Consider the following 20,197-nt stretch of genomic DNA (forward strand, 5'->3'; position numbering starts at 1 on the left):
GAGATATAGTTCATCAGTAGATGTGTTGGTAGTTTTTCAGAACCTTGTACAGAGCTGTGTTACCTGTTCTCTGCTTCTTCCAGTCTTTATACTGACCCCAACCACATCTTAACTCCACCTCCATACCTAACACACTTGAGATTGACATTAATCTATACTTTAAACTAGGTTCAGCTATAGATTACTCTCATTTATTCTTGTCTTGATTTGGTTATGAGCCATTAACTGTGTGATGTCACATGCTAGGGACCGGCTAATGCTACAGTCTAACAAAAAAAAAAAAAAAACACTCATCAGAGGCGTGTAGGAAACAAAGCTATTTTAAACTCAGGAGTATGTGTTGTTGTATTTTAGATGCTTGACCACAGTGTGCATCATACAGTGGCTCAAAGCCAACAGAGCACAATGCAATAATAAAAGTTTATTTGAATGTTTGTTGAATCACTTGAACATTGAACAAATATAATAAATTGCCCAACTTGTACATGGTTGTTGAATGAATTTAAGTTAATGTCATTGCTGTGGTGACCCCATCTGAAGAGTTGAAGGTAAAACACACACTGTTGTCAATTGTATTAATTTCCATGCTATTAAAATGGTTTAAGGAGCTGAGAATAAACTAAAAGATTTCAACCGTGAAGTGAAGTGTAATTTTTCCATTTGTTTAAAAACTATTTTGTTATTTAAGAATTGCAATATCAGAGCCCATCTGCCTTTTTCTGCCTTTTTCTGTTCATCTTAGCTCCTAATGTACAATACTTGTTTTATATATCACAGTTTCAAATCTAATCTCTCAGTGCAATCGTTGTTTTCTTTACCATATATATCACAAGTACAATTCCTCTATTTATATGTATATAACTTAGTTTGTGTCTGATGTTTATAATTTTATATTTTTCATTTTTTTCTACATATGTGTACTTATGGAACTGCAATAAGGAAATTTCCCCTCTGTGGGATGAATAAATGTCTGAATCTGAATCGACAAATTAGCATCTTAGGGCAAGAGCCAATATTGAAACTACATGTAGTTTTCGTTGTGTGGGTAATCCAACAGCTATCTGCATAAGAATGCAGATAAATTAAAAAGCTGATAGCCAATGTGTTTTGGTGAATGTTTACCTGCGGGCCACCAAAGTCTGCTCAAATTTGATTTGTCTCAGTCAGCCTGGGCTGTGATAACATGTAATTTGAAATGTTCTTGTGCACAATAATATATGAAACTTTTGGAAAATGCATGCAATATATGTGAAGATGTTTGAATTTCACATTTTTCCTCTTATTTTTTATTTCTTTTATTCAAACTAGTCTGGACAGACCTGTGGCAACAAATTCAAAGCCACATGAAGCACATTTTGAACTTGAAACATCGAGCTTTGATCCAGAGTTTCTTTAAAGTTAGTAGGAGGCCCTTCAACGTCCTGGTCAAAGACACTTCAAGAGGACGGTCTCTCTAACCGGGATACGAGTGGCCACTGGAACACACACTTACACACACTAATCCCATTTTTTCGCGGGGTGGAAGATCATTACCCCTAATTCTGAAAGTCACCGCTCTTAAATCCATAATTCTTTCTTTAAAGCAGCTCCACGGCCACCATGACTGTTCGCTTTGTTGCATCATAGACTGATAGCTTTCATCGGCTGCTGCGTGAAACATGAAAGTGAGGAGAAACACTCTGATATGGGTCCAAGATAGGGGAGAAGAAAAGAAAAGACAGCGAGCAGGGAGACGATAAAAGAAAAAAGCTGCCGAGTAGGAAAGCTCTGTTATACAGAGACATGCCTTGTCTTAGATGGTCTGGACGAGGGAGGGGGGGGTAAACTGGGACACAGGGTGAAACTGTGACACGATCCTACTGTAACTGTTGCTATTCTGCATAGTAGTGCTGAGTTCATACTGAGTAACGAGATTAACATGTAAATGACAATCTGATTGTCATGTAACTATACTTAAAAGCAACTCGTGCCAGTCCTCAACATGCCTGTTTGTACTGAGACACACTGGATCTTTTCACAGTCAGTATAAAGAGGAGGGTGATTCCTGAGACTAATGACTTATTTTAAAATGTAGAACTGCATTATCATGAACATTTCCTTTCAGATGAATTCTCTTATTTAGCAGTTGGCAGCAAGATAGACATGTTGTCTTTAACTTAGTAAATCTTTATTTTTAATTAACTTGAATATTCTTAAACTGCTATACTATTAAGCAAAGTATCATAAATTCGAATAGAAAGGATTTAAAATAAACTACTAGCAAACTACTTTAAGTAAGTTCTAATAAACATGGTTTTCAGGCTCTATGTGCACAAACCACAATTAAACCGGATTTCTCTTTGGGGATGAATAAAGTAATCTATCTATCTATCTATCTATCTATCTATCTATCTATCTATCTATCTATCTATCTATCTATCTAAACCAGTTCTTTGCTTTAATGTTGTGGCTTTAATGTTGTGACTGATCGGTGCATTCAAACAAAAGAGCCTCCCACCTTGCTAAGTCACACACGTAGCCGCCCCTGTAAAGTTCCAGAGTAAAGTGTCATAGCTGTAAGTGTACAGTCATCATCCCCGTCACCATCCACCTCTGCTCCACACTACCCAGCAGTGCTTCTGTGGTATAACTGATCTGACATCACACCACACTGCACTGTTCCACTGTGGAAATACAGCCTGCTGGGTTCACTTGTTGGGCCTGTCCTTTCCTTTTAATGTGTTGGTTAACTCCATGAAACTCTTGTGCCACACAGGAGGTGAATGAACAGTAGAAGGCTAACATCACTGAGCATCCACGTGTCTCTCTGCAGGAAAAAAATCTTCCAAACCAATAAAAACTGCACTCGTGAGCTTTTCTCTTCTACCTGTGCTGCAGCTGCTGAGCCATATTGTTCCATCAATCTTTATACAGCTTTATAATTGTGTGTCTGTTAACAGACGTCTGCTGATATTGCAACTTAGCAGTAAATGAGTTGTAGTTATTGTGACTAGTGCTTTGTTCCAAAGTAGCAGTCATGTCAGTGGCCAGTTCCTCAGCTGCAGCAGCTCACCAACCAGATCCACAAGTAGTCACCGTGTTACCGAACCTCCGGCTCCGCCATAACTTGCCTCCACAACTCTCGCACCACTTTTTTCAAACACAGCCTTCAAGCAGAAGAGGCCAGGACAGCATGCCACTCACACATTGCACACAGAGGCAGTGAGAGGTACGACGTCTCTCCTCCCTAATGTATAATCACCGTCTGAATAAATGACAGGAGTGTTTGACAGAGACATTGAACACACACACTCATTAATGTGACAGATGTTGACAGAACAACGCAGGCCCCACTGATAGCCCAGTGTCGATGGAAAGCCCCTTTAAACATTCTACCAGTGCCTGAGTGCAAATGATGAGACACACACGTGCGCATATTGACGCACACACTTGTACATACATACATACAGAGCAGTGGTGCATATGGAGTGATTAAAGGATGGCACATTAGCACATCGACGCACACGCATGTGCTGTCATGCCGTAATGAAGGCTGTGACTAATGAGGCCGTCCCCCATTTTACGGGCCATATTTATTGTGTCCCTTGTCACTAGCCATAGATCATCCTGTGCCACTGACGGATTGTGGAGATGAGCGTTGACATGGAATTAACGCTTTCTTGTCATCCTAATTCACACACACACTGCCATATTGTTACTTAACGTGGAGATCATGGCTGTGTGTGTGTGTGTGTGTGTGTGTGTGTTTCATCAAGGCTGGATCACTACTGTTTCCACATCACACATTCTGTTTAGTAAGATGCACCATTAACATGCAACATGATGTTAACAATACAGAAAGGAGTTTGTACCTTATTTTCTTATAATCATACTTCACTGTAGGTTTAGGAACACAACTGAGGATATGTCCCTAACATCGGCTGGTGGTCACTGACATCCAATAACATCAACTGTCGGTAGGCATTGATAAGTGTGGTAGAACATACGAGGGATATTCTCCATCTTGTCCTATGTTCCTAAATGGGACAGTGTTTAATTTAAAAAAGCAAAGAGGTAATAATGTCTGATCTATTGACACATGGCTTTCACAGTACTGCCATACAAGCCAGTGGGATTTACCTTTCGTCTCAGCGTACTCTAAAGTTCAGCCTGTATCATTGATAACAAGGCCAAAACACTGGATGACGCTGAGGTGCACAACTGAAGTTATGTCCTCTGGTGGTCTGCTAACATCTACTGGTAGTTGGAAACCTAAATTGTTAAAATTGGTTAGATCTATCAAGGGGCCCCAAGGTGAAACTAATAAGTTTATCAAATTGTTAAGAACATGTGATGCTGAAGTGGTCTGATATTTAAAACAAATCATCCCTGCGGCAATCTTCAATCTGCTTAAGGGAGGGAGTGACTAGAAATGGATCTAATTAAAACATGGTATACATTTTTTTTTCTTAACAAATCAGAGCTCTTAATTAACAATTTTAATCAAAGGGGTTCTTTTAGTAGTATATATTCCCGGACGAGCCTCCATTTATGTTACGACCCGAGCTCGTTGAGGGAACAGGAAGCACATACACCAGAGTGGAACTGAAAGTTAAATTAGAGTTATTTATTTATAGACTTCTTACAGGATGATTTCAATCAAAAAGACCTTCAATGACCAGTAACAGGGACTTGCTAGTGAGATTCTACAAAACAAATAAAGATAACAAGAGGAGGACTCTAACCTAGAGCTAAGGACGCTATGTAACAAAACCACAGATGAAAAAAAGAAACTCCTCAGTTTGTAAACTTCAACTCGGTCAACGAAACAACTAACACTTACTAAAGGATATATAAAACATACACATTTGTGTAGTCAAACCTATCTTTAACATCCAATTTCCCATTCTAACGAACTCCAGAACTAAAAACATGACATGACACAAGTCTCTCTAAGGCCTCTTGCTAATCAAGTGCCATGATTGAACATTCCGTGGGGGTTATGTAGTTCAGACGCTCTCCGGTGATTGGCAAGGCGGCCTGGGGATCTACCAATTGGGAGGAGGGGGAAGAGACGACGGCAGGTGCTGCTGAGTGAAGGTTTAACCTGAGTGGGCCAATCCTGCACCGGGGGGCCGCACAGTTAATTTACATAAACACACAGAACTACAGAGCAGACAGCCGTAACACTTGCAAACACCCAGGCTCCACAGGGCCAATGCCATTCACACACACATTCATACAGTGCATCTATTAGCAGCACTTATTTTTGTTCTATGCGGCAAATCAGGGTTCAGCATCTTGCCCAAGGACACTTTGGCATGCAGATGGGAAGACTAGGGATCAAACGTCTGACCTTCTGGTTGGAGAACGACCGCTCTACCCCTCAGCCACAGCCACCCACAAGCTCAGCAGGGTCTTATAAATATTTGCTCATCACTCCCAATATAGCTATGCTATCATATCTGGGGGAGTCATCGAGTCAGACGCCAAACATTTTGTTCCACTGCTGCAAAAAATATTTAGTGTGATGTCAGACTGAACTGTTGCTGGATGTGTAAAAGCTGAACATTCAGTGAACACAACAATGTTTTTTAGAACGATAGATGCTGATCATATTTCAGTTTTTCAGTACATTTGTCAAGTTATGGTTTTAAAAGTAAAGCCTGAAATTTCTTTATTGATCTGAGAAACTATTTTTCAACCAATTGCAAGATGTGCTTGTTGTAAGACTTTAACCACGTCCCACGATCTTCATCAGCAGCCAACTCAAAATAATGACAAGTTTGATAATCTGTTTGCAACTGAGATTTGCTAATGGAAACCATGTGAGATGGTTGAATGCACCAAGGGATGTAAAGTATTTTCCAAATAGCATTTTAAAAATCAGAGCTTAAAGGTACAGTGTGTAGAATTTAGTGATATCTAGTGTTGAAGTTGCATGTAGCAGCTGAACACCCCTCACCTCACCCTCTCCTTCCAAACATGAAAAAGAACCTGTGGTAGCTTCAGTTGTCATAAAAACTCAAAAGGTGTTTAGTTTGTCCAGTCTGGACTAATGTAAAAAACATGGTGGCCTCTGTAGAGAGGGTCCCCTCGATGTAAATATAAAGTATTTAAATATAAAGGGCCTTTTCTGGAGTAAAGAAAACTACAATTCATACAATTTAGATGAAACGAACTAGTGAAAACATCATGAGGATTATTCTACATTAAATTAAATAGATCCCTTTCACCTAAATCTTACACGCTGGACCTTAAACGCGTAAAAAAGTGCTCAGACACTTTAATAATACACGTTTGAGTCATTGTTCTGTAGATGAATATAGCTGTACTTTCTACTGCAATACATTTACAGCAATACACTTAAAACTTTGAGTTGCTAGATACTTAGAATATTTCTAATATTGCATTATATAACCTGCAGTATATTATGATATATTAATATAAATGATATCGTATTGTGTTAGTATGAGTGACATATACTGTAGGTCACCGACAACAGCTACACCACAGTGAGTGTGCACAGTGTGAGCAGCCCGTCGACAACGGCTCAGCCACCACAAAAGCTCTAAGTTTCTGCAGAACACTGAAAGCGTTTAAAAAGCCCCGACTCATTTGAATGTTTCACATTTTCAGGATTGTTTCTCGTCCACCTCCACAAAATCAAATGAGGAAACGGTTTGGCTGAAGGGACGTCCTCAGATAATGTGGCCTGTTTTTCTCTTGTCTCGCCCACGGACACAACAATGTTTGCACACTGTGGCAGAGGAGAGAAGAGGGGAGAGAAAGCCCTGTCAGATAAAAGAAGAGGCATAAAGAGGGATAAAATGGGGTGTATGGAGAAGAGAAAGAGAGGAGTTGAGAAAATAGGAGGAGGGAGAAAAGGAAGCAAAAGGGAAGAGGAATAAGGATGATAAAAAACTGAGGGTAGATTTTAAGGTCTTGACCTTCTATGTGAAGCGTTTGAGATAATGTATATTATGATTTGGCGTTATACAAATAAAATTGAATTGAATTGAATAGAGGCAAACAAGGAGGGAGAAAGGGAAAAATGCAATCAAAGAAAGATAGAAAGACAGAGGGAAAGAGGAGCAAAGAGTGAGACAGGGGCGCAGAAAAGGGAGGGAGAAAAGGAAAGAAGTGGGATGTAGAATAGACAGCAATCATTGTGAGGAGGAAAAGAAATAATGAAGTGGAAGAAGAAGGAAGAGAGAAAGACAGAGAGAATAAAAAAAAAATAAAAAAAGAAGGGGTGGAGGAGTGAAATGGCAGAAAACAAGTATGTGATTAAAGGAGGGCAAGCAAGCAGACAAACATACAGAGAAAGGAAGACATGAAAGAGTGATAAGATGCGAGCAAGGAAGTAAAGGAGATTTGAAAAAAAGCTGTTCACTCAGGGAAAGGGTGAAAAAAGGATAGAATAGAAAAAGAAGTGACGGTCCAAAGAAGGGAGGTGTAATGGAAGTAGAGAAGAGGAAGGAGGAAAAGAAACATATGAGCAAAGAAAAGTGAAAGATGGAGCAAGAAAGGGGATGAGACGAAATTGAAAAACAATAAAGAGAAGAAAAACAAGAGGGAAGGGGGGAGGGAAAGTGAAAGGAAGGAGGGGTTCGCTGACGAGGCCCTTGGGGTTTGCTTTTGCTTTGGACGAACACTTGGTGCGCCCACGCCACGGCAGCCGCTCAATTACAAGTCTTTTATTTCAGCAGCGACTCCAAAATCAGCCGGGGCTGTTGGCAGTGGGGGCCCCGGGCCCTCCAGCTCCCTCATCACAGGATCAATCAACATTTGTCTGCTGTTGCCGTCACTGTGCTGACTTACATAATCCCTCAGTGTTTCATTCTTTCTGCGTTAAACAGCAAATATGGTTTGGAACCTCGTTTGGCCCCATCCTGCGGTTCCATGACTTTATTTAGTTTGATATGTTGGCTGTTTTATCTTTCTTCTATCTGCTGCTGGGGGTGATAAACTTACTGGGCTGAAGAAAATCAAATGTAATTTGGCTTTTTATCTAATGAGGAACTCAGGGACATAAATTCACAATTGTCTACATGAAACTGAACAATCAAAGTTCAATCCAACTTTTCTTGTATTATTATTATTATTATTATTGTTATTATTCCAGTTTTCTAACCATAATGAAGCAGCACAGATGTGTTCCTGCAAAATTTGGTCTTCCATTCCTTCCAATCTGAGTTTTTTCAGATACATATTTTCTGTGTGGCAACAGCAGTATTTTCAGCAATTAATGATGTTTTAAAATGTAAAACACGGTTGGATCTAAAATAATCAGTACTGTATCAGGAGCTGCACAAATTATATTTAAAAAAATTATCAAGTAACTTTTTGTCTCTTATACTTCATGTTGTGATTGTTTTTGCACATAATTAATATTGAAGTGATTAGTTGAGTAAAATAAGTATAATAATAAAATATAATAATAAGCATTTCAATATTTAATTAGACATAGTAAATTTAGTCAATTAACCAAGCATTGAGAGTTGGGGAATTTATATTATTCAGCTTACATGAATCAATCATTTTATTATTTTATCACATTCTTTCTTTTCTGTTTTTTATGCATTGTTCAAAATGTAATTCTATATCTTTTTTATTGGCTTTTAAATTGAACATTATTGTTATAAACATGTTTTTGTTTTTATCTATAATGTATGTAAAGCAGTTTGAGCTGCATTTCTTGTATAAAAGGTGCAGTACAAATAAAGTTCATATTATTGGTATTATTATTTATTTCAAAATGAAACCAAAATTGTTAATAAGTTTATCAACTACTTATTATTAGAACTTTTCTGTGTATGTGTGTGTGTGTGTGATAATGATGTTTGATCAAGCACAATTCTCCACTAGGCTTGCTTTATGGGCCCGCCACAGTGAAGGCTCACCACTGGATCACACATTATCGTATAAGTATAAGTACACACTCATACATTTTTTTAGATAGAAGCAGTGTTTGTGCATACTTTTAAAAGTGTGAAAGCAGTTGTTGATTTCCAGAATTTCTTTTTTTATTTATAAGAAAATTCTAGATATTGTCCCATGGCAAAAATGTGTTAACTGTATGCTTCCTGACAAATTACAGTAGAATTTTCTATGAAGAAAATAGATATAAACAAAATTGATATTTCACAGATGTAATAAACACATTAACACTGCATTTTTCATTAGTAAATATCCAATGAAATCATCAAACTGGGAGCATATTGGAATGTGTTACCAAAATAAACCTTATAAAAAGGTTTTTTTCAGTCATTTCTATTGATTTTATTTCAGAAGTCATATCTGAAGAACGGAATAATACGAAGAAAAGTGCTGAGGGTGCGCTGCATTGTACCACAAACTCTCTCTCTCCTTTTCATTCCCTCTCATTGTCTCTCTACCTTCTTGTGTTCTCAGGGCCTGTCACTGTCCACCCACATCCTCAGATTCCCCCTGTCATCCCACTCTGCCAGGACACCCCGACACACACACACACCACACACACACACACACACACACAAAGAGTGGTGGGGCTGACCATGTGGGAGACGGCTGCCTGTTAGGCCGGCAGATTCTCTTTCTTCTCCTGTGGCCGTGGGAGGTTCCTGTTTTTCTTGGTGATTTGGTGTAGGTGGCTCTTTCCTGCATTGAAGCTGACCATCAAAGAAATCTAAGAAGAAAGGGCAAATGACAGAGAAGAGGAGAATTACCATAATCTGATTATTATTTCATAATATCGCTGGAATTATGCTGCTGATGGAATTAATTATGTGAAGCGGGTGACTGACACACACACACACACACACACACACACACACACACAAAAACAAAGAGTGGTGGGGCCGACCATTTGTAAATGATAATGTAAATGATTGTGTTTTTTTTCTCCTTCCTTCTCTGTTTTTTCTCTCATGACTCAAAAATATGGAACAAACAACAGAAACATTTTTAGCAGGAGTAGGTGAAAAGCAAACTACTACACATATGCTCATGCACTCCAATTGCACTGATCGTATTACTCTGAATTTGAAAAAATGTTCCTAAAATAAAACATTGAAATGCTACAAAACTTGAAACCCACCACGGGCATATGTGTGAATATTATTTAGGAAAAGGAGAAAAGTCCCCTCTTTCTGCTGCCTCTGTAATGCACTCCATGAAATGAGCCACTCACTGTGGCCAAGTGAGAATATCCATCTGTTCTGAAATCTACTCGCTGCTTAACATCATAAAACCTTCAGCAGCAGAAGCAGAGTAAAAATGGACAAAGATTCCAAGATGAACAAAGACATTTTCTTTTTTTTTTGCATCACCCGAGTCGGTCTGTGGTTCATTGTAGTGCAGGAAGTTGTGTGTGAAGTACAAGTAAAGGCTCAGGTTTAAATGAAGCCGTATGAGCTGCTGTAGTTACTCACTGTGTGGCGCTGGATGGCTGCTGGTGGGGGCCTACCTCCCTTCTTCTTCTGCTTCCTGCCTGATCTCACAGAAAACATCCTGTATCGCCTCACTTTGTCTGACCAGGTCAATTCAACAGTTGGTGTCAGTTCTGACTGTATTACTGCCTGTTTCTGAACCAGGGGACAATCATACCTTTCCTCATCCGTCATCTCTCATATGTGTGTGTGTGTGGAAAAGAATCAGCTTTGGAGAGGGAGCAGGGAATTGGTTACATGAGGAGATAGTGGTGTGTGGGAAGCTGCAGTGTGTGTTTGCCTGATTGCGTACGCATGTGTGTGCTCACACAGGCATGCCTAGTATTTTCTTCAAAGAGATGAACAGAAGCAACAACAAATATTGGTTAAATGAGTCTGAAACAAAGACAGTGTGTTAATAAGTTTCAATGATGATTTGGAAAGTATGAAAGATTGTGTGTGTGTGTGTGTGTGTCTGTGTGTGTCTGTGTGTGTGCATGCTCTGGGTGGGCGATGGCATGCTGTGCATTGCGACAGAATTGTAGAGAAAGGTCCCATTGTGTTGTGATTAACCAGCTGAGTGCATAACTAAAGTCTTACATGTACGAATAAATACATATGATGATTTTTTTTTTTTTAAACCAACCACGTCGAGAAAAGATTTTTGAACTGGACTGATGTAAAAGTTAACTCAATTTAATGATTAGCAGTTCCTTGAATTGCTGCAGTAGTCAGTCAATTACAGAAACTTGTCCACTGGTCCCTGTTTAAGAGGAGAGGTGACTGACGAAGATGTTGAGGATTTGGTGTCGAGGTACTTAATGGGAAACGCTACACACAACTGCAAGTGCAGAAGAAGAGTGAAGCTGCTCTCTAACACACACTTTTGTTGTAAAATGTCTGGTGTATTCAGTAAAACTGGCGTTGTCATGAATTTAAAAAAGAGTTTTGATCCTAGCAAAATGTTTCCACATTGTGGTTCTTCTATTTGCCCTTCACCAACCTCTGTTCTTAGTGTCATTGATTCCACCAGATGTTGGGAACTTTCCATTGAAATTCATGACTTCATAACCTAATTTCTGTACATTTGTCGTGTGCACATTCATGCTGCAGATCTCATGTACCACAACAGGTATTCACATGGCTGGAAATGTCACTGAAGCTCCCTGAACTCACTGTCATGTTCGTGAATATGGTCTCACCACATGGATAATCTCTTCCTGCACGTCCTCTGTCATCACATCTTCCTCCGTGGCCTCCCTCTTCTCCTTCTTGCCTCCTTCTCCCAATGAATCCGCCATGTCTCCTCCACACATGTTTAAACCATCTCAACCTCACCTCCCCAGCACTTTGCAGAGTTTTGCCATTCACACACACATTCGTACTTCCTCTATGAGAAGGGGGGGAAGGACACTTCAGCAAGGGGAATGGGGAAGACTGGGACAGAACCACGGATCTTCTCGTTAGAGGACGACCGCTCTCCCCCCTCAGCCACAGCCACCCCAAGCTGTTGGAGATGTCTGATAAATACGGGCCCCGATGATCGTTACTCTATATTGTTTATCAAATACTGTTAACAAATATTGGAGAAACATGATGAGGCATTTCACAGCATTTTTATTCTTTCTCAGATATGTAGAGTCTCCTGAAGCAGAGGAAAAGACTGACCTTGTGGAGTAGTGAAGCTAAATCTACCTGAATCAATGAGATTAAATCCAACTGATGTGAATTTGAGCTACCGACCAACAGCAAACTGCTTCGACGGTGCTGACATTTTGAGGACTGAGAGCTGGAGAAGCAAACGGTGATATTATAGCTCTTTTACTCTCAGTGCTGCACTTCGAATATGACCCTGCCCGTCCAGAGTCATGAAAAGACGAATGGTCTTGAATGAAAAAAGTTACCACATCGTCTGGTTGGGTAGCTCAAGCCATTTCTCTTTCTGAGCGGCTGTGAGTGGCTTGCATGCTAGCTAACAGTCAATTCACAAGGTGGGTGGAATACATAATCATCCCACAATGCATTTGTTTAGACACTTCTGGGTAATATCAAGTCATCACAAACATTTTACGAAACAAAACGAGATTAATTTTGAGATTTCCAAACACCTCGGAAATGTTTCTCACACATTTAGTTTAACAATGAATCACATGGAACCCATTCATCATCCACAGCATGTCTGGAGGATCGCATGGGAGCGGCCAAAGATCAGCAGGTCAGAGTTAATTGGTTTCCGCTCATTAAAGCGATCCCTTGCCTCCGTCATTAGACTGAGCCCGGCTCCACCATTGACATTTGACTTCTGTGCCATCATCAGAAAACATTAATGCTAATGTCTTGTAACTGCAATAAAGAGTGAAAAAAATGCTCCCTCATACCAGTGTCATTAGAGAATGATGGACAAACTGCAATCATTTGTCTGTTGCACACATGAATCTGTGAATGGAGGTAGAAAGTGTGTGTGTGTATGTGTGTGTTCCTGTACTTGACCATTAGACGCTACAGAGTGAGGACATTTTTGGAAAATGAGGACATTTTGACCAGTCCTCACGTTTTAGGGTTCAGACTTGGTTTCAGGCTTAAAAGCTTTAAGGGCTTTAAAGGGTTGACATGGAGACATATGGAGACAAACAACCATTCCCACTTTGCTTTCAGGCACACATTGTCCACATTGAGATCTAACTGAGATCTGACAGTTTAAAGTTATATTCAGTGTGGTCACATTACTTCGGCATTTGTGTGGACAAGCTCTGCCTGATAACAATCAGATCGCAGTTGTAAATAGCGTAATATTTAGAAATGCTGTGCTCCTGTGCTGTTAACTGCCATTCTGGATGGAGAGGCTCTGAAGGCATCACCTGGAAGAAAGTTTAGCCTGAATCTAGCAACCAACAATAACAAGATACTGTGTACCATGTCCATTTTACAAATAAAGATATTCTGACCCTAATTCTGAAAATAACATGACATAAGTGTTAAACACAAGGAAACATCTTACAAGCACATTAAATGTTCATTTTTGTTTCTTAAGTATTTTTTAGTTAATGATATTTAATCCTGTAACAGAGATCCATGTGCATGCAAACACATTACAGTAAAAAACTATCTAAAGCTCAAGTCCGGTTCAGCGACACTATTCAAAAACAATGACCGATATCAAACCAATTACAATATTATATGTCACACACGTGAGATATTTCTTTTTGATGAAATTTCCAAATGTATATTTCACTGGAATGAATAGATGCTTCTGACTTCATAGTTAACCACAATGAGAAATGATCTCAGACAAACGCTCTCCGAATGTTTGAAACACCTTTAATCACGGTTTATCTTCTTTCTAGAGAAAAGAGACAACGACAGGCAGAGATAGAAGGAAAATGGCAGACATTAAGCAAATAGCATCATTAAGGCCAGTTAATCTTCACCTGTTGACTTCATACTTGTGGAGCACTCCATTCATCTTCCAACACCTCCCAGGAGCTGGTCAGGTGTCAAACAGGCTAACAAATGACCTCAGCTAATCGCTATTTAATTTACTCCAAGAAGTCATATTGAGACATGAGTGGTAGGTGTGTGTCTGTCTGTCTGTGTGTGTGTGTGTGTGTGTGTGTGTGTGTGTGTGTGTGTGCTGTAGAAGCTAAACCATTAGTCTGTTAGTACATTAATCATATTTTGAGGTTCTCTCAACAATAAGTTGCCGTCCATCAAAATCATCATTAACAACTGTGTAGTAATTATGCCTCACATCAGCCTTATGTCTTGTGTTGTTGTTGGTGTTGTTGGTGTTTTTATTAACTAATAATGACCCGAATAAAAACAAGGGTTCAATCAAAAGTCTAGCACTCATAATATGTAAACTTGACCAGATGTGAAAAATGTGTATGTGTTTTATTGACAGTCTTCTAATGACTGCTCCTGCGTGGCTCAGCTCTGCGTGTGTGACAATCCAGGAAGTCAGCACCTTCAGAAATATTGAAACCGGCCTGTCTGCCACCAATGATCATATTAATGTTACATAAACAGATATATTTTATTAATGTAACAAAGATAAAGGATTTATAGTCATCATTGTCATACTTGATGTGAACAATTAGAGAAAAAATGTGTGAGCATCATGTAAATGAGCACATTGTTTTAAATATGTTGTAGGATGTTGGTGGCTGTGGCTGAGGGGTAGAGCGGTTGTCCTCCATTCAATTCCTCAGTTCAATCCCCAGTCTTCCCATCTGCATGCCAAAGTGTCCTTGGGCAAGATGCTGAACCCCAAATTACCCCAGTGCTAATAATAAATGTACAGATGTAAAGGTGTTCCTAATTAAGTGCTCTGTTGTTTTATTGTTCACTTTCTTTACCTGCACCATTTAGCTGGGTATGAGTCATCATGTATTTCAAATAATGAGTCAGCTCTTTAGGGTGCTTTTGATTGGACAACATTACATCATTGCATAAAGATACGAACTCAGAATGAACAACAAACACAAACCAAATCCAAACACAGGAAACATGTCCAATATCAAAACAATCCAAAAGGTCTTCAGAAAACATAGAGCTCGGGGTCACTTGGTGAATTATTTGCTTCTATAGAAACATCTCACCCTGTGTTATCGCTCAATACATTTATAGTATGAGAAAAAAACAACTGGAAAACTATCTGTGGACCTACAGTACCTTATTTGAACTATTATTGTTTTCGTGTTACATTTCCAATTACACACAAATACAGTATATCTTCACTAATGTTTTTTACCTGTAGCATAAGCACTTTATGATTAGGGCAACATTAAATGTCATTACTGTATCGGTCTAATGTCTTTTTGAGTCAATATTTCAGAGCAGATTCTTTAATGAGTGGCAGCCTCTCAGAACCATTAAAACTATTCACACATATTAATACATCAAACCACTGGAGCTCTATGAGGGCGGCTCGTCCTCTAATGGCATTGGTGATTAGGATCCTGACCAGTTGAATGACCTACATAAACATTACAGTAATGCAAACACACAAAGACACACACAGGTGCACACAATGTCCGTGTCCATTGCTGTCCATCCAGCTAATGAGTCGTAAAAATTTACAATCTGATAAGAGTGGTGTTCAGGCGTTATTGAACGTGTGTGCCCGCCATTACTTTTGATCGTATCTGATCATTTTCATTCATTCCAACCTCACAATTTCACACTTTGTTAAAATCTGAGATTAACTGTTTGGTTTTTATGTGAACTATGACATCGTGTGTGTGCGTGTGTGTGTTTGTGGGTGGGTGTCAGGAAGATGAATGACCTCAGTGTCATGCAGGCTATCTGGTGTCCTGTCATTTGCAAACAGTGCAGAGGAGGAGAAAATCAAATGTGTGCGTGCGTGTGTTTTACTTTTACGACTTGTCTTCAAGCACCATGACATTCATCACATAAAACCTAATTAAAGGCAAGAGAGATTATGAATTCAAACTGCAGGAAATGCTACAGAAATTGTGACATTTGGAGAACACCCAATAAAACATAATTCTTATTTTTAGTTTTAATATGTATACATATAATGACGTTACAGAAAAGTAAATGACTTTATGATTTAGGCCACTTTTTTTATTTATTTATATGTCAGCATTTACCAGTTTGTCCCAGTGGCAAAAAATTAAAACTCTCCAGATGGAGAGACACTGATGAGCTTGTGCAGTACAAGTCAGAAGCAAACCTGGAAACATTTTACAGTTCATGCACTCATGCATACCATGTTGAACTTTGGTCAATTGCTCCGTGAAGTCAGGAAAGTTAGCCAGTGAGGACACTTCATCTCTGATCCCACCTACAAAGCTCAGGCAACAACACAGCAGCAGGCCTATAGAAAAAATATCATCAGTATTGGTGTTCGGTCAGGAGACAATGATGTTCCTTTACACGCATCTCGAAGTGCCCTGGCAATAGTGTTCAATCAAACTGCATCATTCCCTCATATACTGGAGAAGCTACTGATACTATTTGATTTGATTACAAAAAAACCCTAAATTAATTAGCTTGTCATATCCACATCCACACCTCTCTCATACAAACACTCGGATGATTAGTGTGATCACTCTCACTCTCCTTCGTTAGGTGCACACATTTGTTCAAATCCAGCCTCCGCCTCTTCTCGTCTTCCTAATATTGAGTGTAATCCCATCAGCATGTTATTGCTTTGACTCCCTCTGCTCAACAAGTTCATTAACGCGGCTAGGTGAGATAATTCAGGAACGTAATTGGTTAATTGGCCTGTTTGGTTTGGGACCTGGTGGATCATGTTTTGTTTTCATTAGACTCTGTTTCCTCTGATAAAATACTGATATGCACACACATCCATATGGTATATACACATGTGTAAAACACACATATAGCACATTTATATTAGTGTATGAACACTTAGTGTTGCCAGATTCAGGCATGTTAAATTGTAAAGTGTGTGTTTACTGAAAGGAGCAGAACCAGAGATTATTGATTTATCTAACAGACGATACTTAAAGACTGCAGGGTACTCTGTGCTATAAACTCTACACCGACAGTAATTGTAAAGTTTGTTGTCCAAAACTGAAGTTTTATAGTGTACTGACCCTTTAATAGTGCTAAAGGGTGATTTGGCTGTGGCCGCTTGACAGTGAGAGGACATAGCATATGGTGGAGGAGAAAAATATAAATTGTGAAGGACGTGCAAAGAACTATCAAACATGCGATTATGGGGGTTGCGAAGCACAGGTGAGAAACACCATTACCAACCCTCCACTGTCCGGACAGCCATGTTCTCCACCGTTCCTATAGCACTCCAACAAACGAAAACAGGAAACACGTGATCAGTAGACAATACTAGCGCTGCATGGCAGATACCAAAATCTATTCGCTTCTTGGGGGAAAGCAAAGGATGCCACAAGGATAGTAGAATTTAACAAATGATCATCAACAAAGACCAGCTCCACAAATAAAGTAATCACAAAAGCAACTGTAGATCACCAAACAAAACAAAATAAAGCAAAACTTACACTAAACTAAACAGCAGTGGCCTTCAGCATCTACAAAGAGAGAAAATGTATTAACCCTGCCAAACAAATGCATAAAAGAAAGAAACCTAATGCTGGCATTTACCTCTCCTGAGCATAGCATTGCACACAGCAGACTCAACCTGCTGCACCAGGGGGACTGCATGCAAAAAACTCATGGCTTATATAGGGAACCAAACAAATTAGCAATCAGGGAGTAGGAGGTGCTAAGGCCCTACCCATCCCTACAGTAAGCCTGGATGGACATTTCACTACTTTGTCCCACTTATATATATATATGTCTGTATAGCAAATGGGTTGCTGCCATCTCTGCACTTTCAAACTTGACAATGACTTCTGCATTGTAAAGCCTGTAAATATCTGAATGGAGGTATTTCTGCAGCAGCAGCACTGTGGTGTGAGGATTATTTGAAAAGCTACACAAGCTCTTTTACCTCTGCTTAACCCATGCACACATTAGATCAACACAGTATGAAGGTTAAGTCTTAAGGTCTTTGCACACTAGATGTTTTTCTGTGTGATTAATTTGCACTTTAAAAAAATTTATTTTAACCTGTATCCAGTCAGTACTACCTTTAACATGAGCAACAGAATGGAATCTTTTTGCTGCTTTTATTTATAAATCAGACCAAGGTCAGTTTTTCAAAGGGTTTCCTTCTGACATGCATCCAACCTGATGAAGTTCATTTGTCAATTCATGCAATATTTCTGTCTTTCGTATTTGCTTTTTGTCTTTATAAGGATACAATGAAACTCGAAGTTAGGATCAAGCAATAGCCGACACAACTCCTGTTGTAGAAAATGACTGAACCAAATGTGCAGAGCTGGGACGGTTTACAAACAAATGAAGCCTTCATTAAATTAAATACGAAAGACAAAACTATTATCTTGCTCAGCTGTTGCAGTAGTTCTTCAAACTGTCTGACCGACATTCAGAAATACATCCTTAAGCTCTTTGTTAGAGTTTAAGCTCCTGAACCAAGCAGTGAAACTCACCAAGTTCTCTTCTTTTCAGCATCAATAATGGGTGAAACCAGGTCTTTTTTCTTTTTTCTTTTCATTAAATGAAAGAACCAGATCATCATCACTTGATGGAGATTGCATTTTTCCTTCCTTGAGGTGCAGGGTTTTGTTATTCTTATAATTTATCCACTTAACCGCGTCACATTTAATGTGAATAGTCAGGCGCATTGAAATTCGCCTCAGAATTATTAACTATTTTGGTGCTGTCAATTATGCTCATCAAAAGTGACATGAATAAACTCCTGTGGTTTGTTGTGACATCCATGATTTAGCCTGTGAGCCTCTGTATAACAGAGAAGCCACATTACACTGTGTGCACGAAGCTTGATGCTGTTAACAGAACAAATGACATCAGAACCAGAACTCTGAGGTTTTTTCAACAAAACCTGCTTTAACCCTGACTGGCCCTCTTGTTTAAGTTCCCATGATCCTTGGCGAATGCACACTGTAAGATCCCAATTGGATCATCCATCAGCATCACAGCATGGCAGCTTTCTCATCCACTTTTTTTCTTCAGGAGGAAGCTGAGTGGTTCAACATAAATCAGTTAGGCCTCGTTGATAAAATGACAAATCAAATTCACAGGGCTCATTGCGCAGTTAAAAGATATGAATGAAAGCAATAAAGATAATGTTATGAAGGCTGATTGTCTGCTTATATTGGTATAAATCACATTTGTGAAAGAAGCACAGAGACAGAGAGACACAGCTTGAGAAAGTGACAGAGAGAGAACAGCTTCACTGTGCCAGAGAAAATATTGAGTCCATATTTCCATATTCTCTATCAGGATGAATGTTTAGAAATATGAATGATAAGATAATATTCGACTAAAATGCAGATAATAAGACATCTGTCATGAAAACAGCTAGTGGAGGGTTCTTCCAGTGCATAAATCTGCTTTTCATTTATCACACAATCTGCTGCAGGACACCAGTCCAACTGAAAACCCAATGCACCGTGAACTACAGAATATTTACGACACATGTAAAAGGAGCAACATTGATCTAAAGATTCAAAAGTGTCCAGTTAATCAAAATGATCAGCTAAGATTCCAATAAGAAATTATCTTGACACAATCTCACAAAGTACTGTTCACTGTCATGCCTCTGATTAATAACAGTATTTTATAAATGTATTTTTACATGGCAACTGTATTTGTACTGCTCCTTTCAGAAACAAGACAGTTAGATATAAAGAACATCAAAACAAGAGAGAGAAGTAAAGATGGTTGCACTCGTTGCCCACTGAGGGTAAACCTGTGTTTCCTGCTGAGAAAACGTACATCTCTTTGTGTATAAGTCTGAAACAAAATCAGATCTTAGTTAGTTAGAATTGTACTCACAATACTCACAATTCATTTATTTGTTTTTGGCAATACACAAATATAAATATAATATAATATATAGAATATAGATCTCAACCATTAAAAATAGGCAGTTCGATAGAAGCAAGATATAAGAAGAGATTAGAAAGAAGATACTGAGTCTGAGATCTGTGGGCAGGATGTTACAGAGTTGAGGTGCCTGTACTGCAAAGGCCTGATCACCTTTAATGACCTTTCAAGATCTTGGAACCGATAGTAGGGTCCTGTCGGAGGATCTCATGCCTCGTCAGGCTCATGGGGTGTTAACAAATCACATATAAAGGGTGGAGCCCGATGCGTTCAATGCTTTAAAAACAAGCCGTAAAATCTTTATATCAATCCTCAGACTCACAGGCAGCCAGTGGAGAGCAGCAAGGCTTGGCGATGCGGTCACT

General features: G+C 39.2%; 1 long non-coding RNA gene across 1 annotated transcript; it reads right to left on the minus strand.

Moving 5' to 3' along the window:
* Nucleotides 1-3,696: 3,696 nt before the first annotated feature.
* On the minus strand, nt 3,697-10,602 carry LOC138406082 (uncharacterized). Its single transcript, XR_011239745.1, has 3 exons — nt 10,395-10,602; nt 9,518-9,649; nt 3,697-5,101 (listed from the first exon to the last, which is right to left on the minus strand). It is a non-coding gene; the product is annotated as an uncharacterized lncRNA (long non-coding RNA).
* Nucleotides 10,603-20,197: the final 9,595 nt, after the last annotated feature.

The sequence above is a fragment of the Paralichthys olivaceus genome, chromosome 21, assembly GCF_024713975.1.
Source record: "Paralichthys olivaceus isolate ysfri-2021 chromosome 21, ASM2471397v2, whole genome shotgun sequence".
Taxonomy (NCBI): domain Eukaryota; kingdom Metazoa; phylum Chordata; class Actinopteri; order Pleuronectiformes; family Paralichthyidae; genus Paralichthys; species Paralichthys olivaceus.